Source organism: Hibiscus syriacus, unplaced genomic scaffold (genome assembly GCF_006381635.1).
Source record: "Hibiscus syriacus cultivar Baekdansim isolate YM2019G1 unplaced genomic scaffold, ASM638163v2 tig00111848_pilon, whole genome shotgun sequence".
Taxonomy (NCBI): Eukaryota; Viridiplantae; Streptophyta; class Magnoliopsida; order Malvales; family Malvaceae; genus Hibiscus; species Hibiscus syriacus.
The window spans coordinates 321,830-330,351 of record NW_024063201.1 but is presented as its reverse complement, the minus strand read 5'-3'; positions in this window follow the sequence as shown (position 1 = coordinate 330,351).

Sequence of the window (8,522 nt, the reverse complement as noted above, 5' to 3'; positions counted from 1 at the left end):
TAAAATTCAAGGATGAATTTTTCTTAAGGGGGAGAGTTGTAATACCTCAAATTTTGGTTAGTGGCCAAAATGTAAGTTTTGAAAGTTTAATGATCAAAGTATAAAAGTGGGAAAAGTTTATGGACCTAAGTGGTAAATTTTCCAAAAAATAAATTTTATCCCATAAGTAGATAGTTTACTCTTGAGAGTGTGGTTTTATTGAAATCAGATTCTTGATCCGAAATTTATGTTGAAAACTAGAAAGGGTTAAAATCCAGTAAGAAATCGGTAAATCGAATCGAATAGAAATTTCGGAAAAAAATGAAGGATGATAAATTAGGCTTGAAATATTATTTTCACATTTTAAAATTATGGAAAATAATATGGACCATTGGATTTGAGGATTTAATTCCATGTTAAATTTGGATTGTTGGATTAAAGTGACAAGATTGAAATTTTTGGAAAGTTGCATGGACAAAATGGTAAATGGTGAAATAATTTTTTCATCTTTGACTTTTTGAAGATGATAAGGTTGATGTGGCTTGGTTTTACGGTAATTATAAAGTTTCATTAAGGGTAAATTAGTCTTTTCATGATTAAATGAATATTAAATTCATTAAGCTTAAACAAGGCTAAATTAACATGAAATTAAGTTTAGAAATGTCATGAAACTTAGCCTAAAATTAGCCGCCAAGATGTGAGTCTCCTCCAAAGGTAAGAAAAAATTTATTTTCAAAATTTAAGTAATTTCCTTTGTTGTTTAGATCGTGCCGTGAAATAGAAAGTTATTCTACGCGAAAAACGTTATCATTTGGTATCAATATTGCATGCTAATCTTGTTTGTGTTTAAAGATCCCAAAATTTAGGGTTTTTGTTCACATTAGGGTTTATGGGATTAATGAAGGATTTTGATATTTTTGAGATTGTAGAATCATATAAAAACATGATTGATGATTAAAATAATTTGTACATGGCTATACATGTTGAATTCAGCCAAACCCTAGCTTTACGACAAAAATGCATTTTGATGAAATTAATTTAGGGGTTTGATTGTAGAGGTCTTGAAATGTTGAATAGAGGTTGGTTTCATGCTTGAATCAAGCGAAAGTCATGAGATTTACACCTTAAAGCATTCAACCTTAAGGAAATAAGATGGGAAAATTGTAGAAAATTCCCAAGGGTTAGAAATGATATTTGAAAGGTTCTACAAGCCTTAGAAAAAATTTTGGGCCAATGTGTAATTTTTCAAAAGTTGAGGGACTTATTTGGAAATTTTGAAAAGTAATGGGTTAAATGTGTAATTATTCAAAAGATGATGTACATTGTTGAAAATTACTGTTTGAGGGTTGAAATTGAATTAGAATGTAAAATTTAACTATTTTGGAAAGTTAGAAAAGTTTAAGTACAAAATGAAAAATATTAGAAAAGTTAGTGACTTCAGTAGTAAATATGGAATTGTTGAGGTAGTTGGAAATTTATTGGGCTTGAATTGAATAATTTATGACAAGGGTCCATCATGAATAAAAAGGAAAAGTTAAGATGAATTTTAAAAGAATTTGAAAATAATAGTACTTTTGAGTATTATTATTTTGTAAAAAAATGTTAGTAAGGATACTAACATTGTAATTTATATTTGTATGTATGATTATGGATGCATGTGTATATCGTGATCAAATTTATGATACAAGCAAACAAAAAGACAAGCAAAAAGTTCAAGAATATTCAGATTTTGTTAGTAAGACATAAAAGTGAGTCATACTAGGTGAGTGCATTTATTATGTACTTATATGATATGAGGACGTCTTGCGATGGATCAACCTCAAATGTTTTTATAAAAGCATTTTTTACCGTATTTTGAAATATTTTCATGAAATTTATGAAAATGATTTTACTAATAATTTTAGGGTATGAACTGCCCTAAAATAGATGGATGAACTTTTATATTGTTTTAATTGTTATCGATGTTTCAGAATAAATGTTTAATCTGCGAATTTGATATAAAGGCCTATTGTATGTGCATTTAGAGTCATAGGTGCATTTCAACATACTTGGAGTATGATGATGATCGATCGATTTTGTTTAATTCATATGTTGCATTTTCGTATTAGTAACTTTCTATACTTTCGGCACTATGTGTGCAACTCATGTACATTACATTATCATTTGACATACATTGGGCTATGAATGAATACTTTTGAATATATCGATTGATAGGTATGTTGGGCATATTAAATATTTTTTCGCAGGTTATTTGATGGAAACTTGACCTATCAAGTCAGTTTTATGCGTTTATGTATTTTATACGATAAATCGTATTTTGATCTTATATTTGTTTACTCATATTTTTAAAATGTCTTGTTTATGTTATTATGCCTCACTAAGTGAATACTTAGCGTGTGATGGTTTCACGCATAGGTAATAGTGTACAATCAGAGTAAGGAGTGCAGTTGACATCGTAAATTAAAGGTTGCCTCATCAGTAACTGTATGACATCTTTAGATGCTTACTTTTGATATTACTAGTTATGTATTAGTTATATGATGATGCTTTGGTATGCATTTGACAAATGGGTTTTAGTAGTATATTATTTTCGAACTTTAAGGCTATTTTACATACTAGTAGTTAATGAACGTTTATAATATTATTGTATTAAATTGTTTTACTTAAAGAAACAAAATTTTACTAGTTTTCAAGTACGAAAATGTTTTAAAAGTCGTGACATCTATGACTTGTGTACGTGAGCGTATACAAGAAATGGGTGTTACACTTTCGGTTATTTTGGCCTTTCAATTATTTTGTGATTTAAAAAAACATAGTGAAATCAGTTTTTTAAAATCTCACGTAGCAGACAATGTTTTCCAATGATTCCTCTCTTTCTCTATTAACAAGAAAACAAGAACCCTCTCTCTATTTTGGGGTTCTGATTCTTTCATCAAGAAACATATAAGTCTTGATATCAACACAAGGCGAATTGGGGAATATATAGTATTGAGATTGGATAACATTTACTATTTCTTGCTTTTGAGATATTCAACTATCATAATAGAATAATCAAGTAAGTTTTCATTTCTTTTATTGTAATTCTTAATAATTATGCCATGAGCTTGATTTGGTTGATTTAATTATCCTATCAAGTTCCTTATGTGTTAATTGCTTCCGCATGCAAGATTAATTGTTTTTAACAACCATCTGTCTAGGGTAGCTCTTGGGGTGGCCTGACATTTCTAGAGGTTTTTCGAAGGTTCCATTTGATTGATATTCTGGGTGACTATGTTGATGGAGTGTTGACATTCTTTGATGAGTTTAGTTCGGAAATATAATATTTGTCTTCCGTTTAATCAAAAGAATGCCATAAAGTGATATGATTCAAGATTGTTTTGGGTACTGTGTTTCGCTTAAATTGGGTCATCCTTTCAGAGTATTTGTAATAAATGTGTCTTGGACGGTCGGAGAATTTGGGAACGTGTTGGCTTGTTATTGGAATGGTGAGACGGTACGATATTTGAACCGTTTCGGGTGTCACGTCTCTTTGCTTATAAGAAGGGGCCTTTTGGGAATCAGACTCCTAAATCCTTAACGTTTCTCTTCTTTGAGGTTTTGTCTTCTTTTTTAGTTCTGTTTAAAATAGCAAAGCATGCTATCATTGAAAGAACACTATTTTCTATAAAGGGTGCATCTTTTATATGAAAACCTGGTGGTACCAAAGTAAAAAGTCTTCTACTGAGTCGAGATTTACTATAGAAAAATTTTCAGTATGAGTTGGAGATCCCATCAGGATCGTGTTGTGTTAGTAATTATAGCAAAGTCTACGATGGTGATCGAGAATGATTTTATCTTTCCTTATTTGCGTTGGAGGTGGGGTTTCATCTCTCGGATTATTTAAATGGGAATGAATGTATCTTGAGTATCAGATACTGTATGAAATCTTGGCCATACGAGGGTGTGGATGATTTGGTAAAGGTGTTACTTGGGGGTCAGGATGAGGTAAATGTTATTGTCCTTCACATGGTTTTAAATAGCGTTCGCGGTCACGTTTTTGGTCGCATTGCATTTATCACGGTCGTGGACATAACAGATGTCATTGCGGTCATTGCGAGTATCACGGTCATGAATTTCTTTAAATGTCGCACAACTTATCCTAAAATGACTAAATTAAATATAATTAAAATAAATTTTAAATTTTAAATTGTAGAAATTTAGATTACTGAAATTAAGACTAAATTAAATAAAAATTAAAGTTAACATTTTAAACTAGGGATTAAATTATAAATTCTAAAAGTGGGAGGGATGTCAAATTAATATATCCTTTAAAATTATATTTTAAAAAATTATTTAAAAAAAATAAAACAACCCCTTCTCCTACCTTTCTGCCTCCCCTTCCCCGAATTTTTACCTCCCCTTCCTCCCCCTATCTCATTGTCTAAAAAAACAAATTCTGCTTTCACTCTCAACTCTCCGTCCCCCTTCCTCCTCTCCCGACCTTTCATTTTTAGAAAAAAAAAGTTACGGCTAGAAATTGGAATCACGGTTGTTGCGTCACGTTATCAGTGCAATCGATCGTTTTCCGTTAAATTACGGTCGCGACATTTCGAAATTGGTGTGAATCCTTGACCCACTGCAAAAATCATGAATACCGGTTTCGGACGGCGACACTAACGCAATGTCATGGCCGCTATCACGTTTTCGGTCCGCAATTTGATACCCTAGTCATTCGTTAACTGTCCTTACAAGCCATGGACACATATGCATTCAACCAAAGGTTTTGTCCAAGTGTTCAACCCTTGTGATGATGATGACAATATCATAGAAGAACTTTTGCATTTTGAAGAGGCTTTGGAGGAAGAGATGGACATGATATCCAAAGATTCATTTAGTGGTAATATCTCTGGTGAAATTGCTGGCTTTTCCATTAATAATCTTAGTGAAGGAGAAGAAGTGTTGGAGCTACTACAAGTGAGAGTGGTGAAGCAGGTGCGACTTCCTCACCAGATAATAAGATCATCTTTAGTGCTTTTGCTTGTCCCCTCGTTCATGTGTGCTCAGATGATGAGGAGCAGGAAGTCATGCCATTGGCTCGGAGAAGTCACTGTGTTCCAGGTGAATTGCCAACTTTGTACTTGTTGTACATTGCGTATGTTTTATTTTGATTTTACATGCTTGCATATTTTTTATAAGAACCATGACATGTTCTACGAGGATGGGAATGAGCTGGGATCCTCCTGTAGAATCTGGGGTTGGAGGAACCCTCTTGCCCAGGGATTATACAAGTGTTTTAGTGGAGTCGAGAACCATTTTTCGGCCTTATTGGATCGACCGGGGGTTCTTGACATGGAACCCGCTACTTTGTTTTTGGGGCAATAAGAATAGAAAGTTGGTTCCTCTTGCTGGAGTTCGATGAAAAAATCTGATCATAATCGTAAACAAACGCATAAGAAAATTTGACATTATTCACTTAACCTAAGATCTCATGCATATCATATTAACTATGATAAAAAACAATCGTGAAATTACTTTATTCGTTGATTCAGAAATCCTCCATTTGTATGCTTTTACTTTTTACTTTCGAAAACGATTAACCTTTTACCATGTGCATATCACACATGTATATGACTTGATTAGGATTAAATTAATCTTTAATTTTTATAATTAATTAATTAATTATAATTAATTTAAAATTTCTTTTAAATAAAATAATAATTTAATTATTACTTATCTTAAACTCTTTTAAAATAAATAACAATTTAAATTGTATCCCTTATCTAATAAGGAATTCAAATTCAACCAAATCTTAATTAAAATTTTATTTATTTAATATTATTTCTAAATCAAATAAAGAAATAATAATATATAAAAATCATTTTAAAAGACTACGAATTTAACTTCTTTAAGTTAAATTCAGATAATATTTTATAACACAATTTAGAAGAATCTTATTATCTTAAATTGTTATTGAAAGTAATAACTACAGCTATTCTTATTCATATTTAGTGTGCGACCCTATAGGTTCAATTAATGTTGGTATTAGATAAAATCACATTTGACCATACAAGTCATAAGTTGCCCCTAGTAAGATATTTTTCAGTAGCTCATGATTCGAGATAACCTTAACTAATGTCATAGTCATTGTATCTCATGATATATTGGATATGTCAACATTATATCACTCTATATTCAGTTTTTCAATGCTCGATTGAACTAAATAAATAAATGACATTGATCTCTATCAACTCATTTGAACACGATCATGCATTTCTCAATCTCATGTTAGAATCAAACCATAATAAATATGAAAAATTAATCAGAATCTAATCATGTCAAATCATCAAGAATAAAATACTAAATGCAAAAGCGCACCTGAATTAATCGATATGTTAAAATCCTTGAGTATATCTTTGGTATTGATCCTCCACTAAGATAAAATTCTCTTGTGTATAAACTCTCTCATGGGATAAGAGAAAATACGAGAATATCTATTTCTTGGGGACCATGACCCTTTATATAATTGATTTAAGAATCAATTATTGTCTATACTTATAACTCTACCCCTCATCAAATCATAAATACAACTTTAATAGTATCTACACTTTTGTTTTCATGATACTTCTAATACCTTATGATTTTATAACATAATTGGTCACTTTAATTTATGCCATATTTTATGATAACAATATACATTATAAATATTAAATATATACCCATAATTATGGATTGTAATTCAACAATCTTCCACTTGGGCAACATATATTTCCTGATAAATGTATAACCTTATGAGTTCAAAATTTGTTATAATGCAATAGATATTCTATAACAATCTCATCCATCAACTATATCAATATAGGATGAAAGCGGCCTTTACCAAACAAATTGTGACTAGTCCCATCAATGTTCACGCATACAAACACAATCAAATGACATAGATCAATCATTGAGTGTAGCATGAAAATTACATGCAATGTGAGCCACACATGTCTATTTTCAATTGGTCCTCTTTAAATATTAGTGAGATCAAATTTTACCAGAGCCAGAGTGTAGATAAACCAAAACAAAATTTATTTATGCACGCAAAAAATAATTTTAAAATAAATATCCTTAAACTAAAGTTGTGTTTATAATAAGCGATCATTTTAAAGTTATAATCTCTCACTAAAACTGAATATCCTTAAGTTATGTTACACCCACATGAGTAGTTTTCTCATGCAAGACCTTAGGTGACAATTCCTTAATAAGAACACAATTATGAGTTTGTATCAATATGCTCTATAAACACATAACCACTATAAATTTTCTTTAACAACCAGAAACAAAATATCTATGAGCTTAGACTTTAAGGTGTTTCAGTTGTATATGGAATAAGAGACTACAACTTAGTTGTTACAAAGTAACTCAAGTGATCTCTCTTATCAATTTATAATTAGTAGTTCATTTGAAAAACGATTTGCATCCATATTCTAGTATGTTAGAGTCCATAAACTTGATGATCTCTTACTTACTAGACCTTTGATATGTGAGCATGCAACATTTTTCTCTCAAATGTATTGTATGAATCGATTCGACTGCTATCCAATGATCCATATCCAAATTGCTTAAATATGTGTTTAATATCCTAAAATCATACCCTATATTTAAATGCATATAAACTTGAGTCTACATTAAACCCCTCATTTATTTTTAAACCATAAAGAACCTTTAATATTTCCTTAGTTTCAATATTATTCTTAGGGCACTGATCAATACTAAACTTGTTTCCTTTAGCAATAAGGGGTATCATTTGATTTACTCCTATTGAACTTATAGTATATACAATTATCAATCAAATTCATCTGAAAACCAAATGAGATAATCACTTGGTGAAATTTGTTATTCAGTTAACGAGATTCATATTTAAACTTATAAATGAATTTCATTAATTTGCATATAATTAATTTTGTATCATCAGACACAATTTTTAAATTGCATCGTATAAAACATCTCGTCAATGTTATCATTGAGAAACACAATTTTGAAATCCAATTTATGTAACTTAAGATCAAATATTAGAAACAAGTATAATGATTATCCTAAAAGAGTCTTTCAATAAAGCAAGAGAAAGTCTCTACAAAATAAATACATTCTTTCTGAGTATATCTTTTAGATACAAGACATGCCTTGTACTTCTCAACATTACCATTTGCATCCATGTTGGTTATAAATATCCAATTACAACCAATAAGCTTTGCACCTTTAGGTAATGAGAAAAGTTTTCAAACTTTATTTTCTTGTATAGAAGTTATACTCTTCTTACATGACATTAATCCACTTATGAGAGTCAGCACTTTTAAGACATGATAAGAGAGAAATAGATCATCTTCCACCATTCCACTATCATCCTTGTTTCTTATAGAAACATAATAATCTAAAATAATTTTTTCATCTCGTGGATCTTCTTAATGACACTTGTTCTTTAATGTTGTTGAGTTTGTTCTTCTGTAACAATTTCTCATCTTAAATGAAGAGTTATTCAATATTATCTTGTTGAGGTTCTATATTTACTTCTTGATTAACAA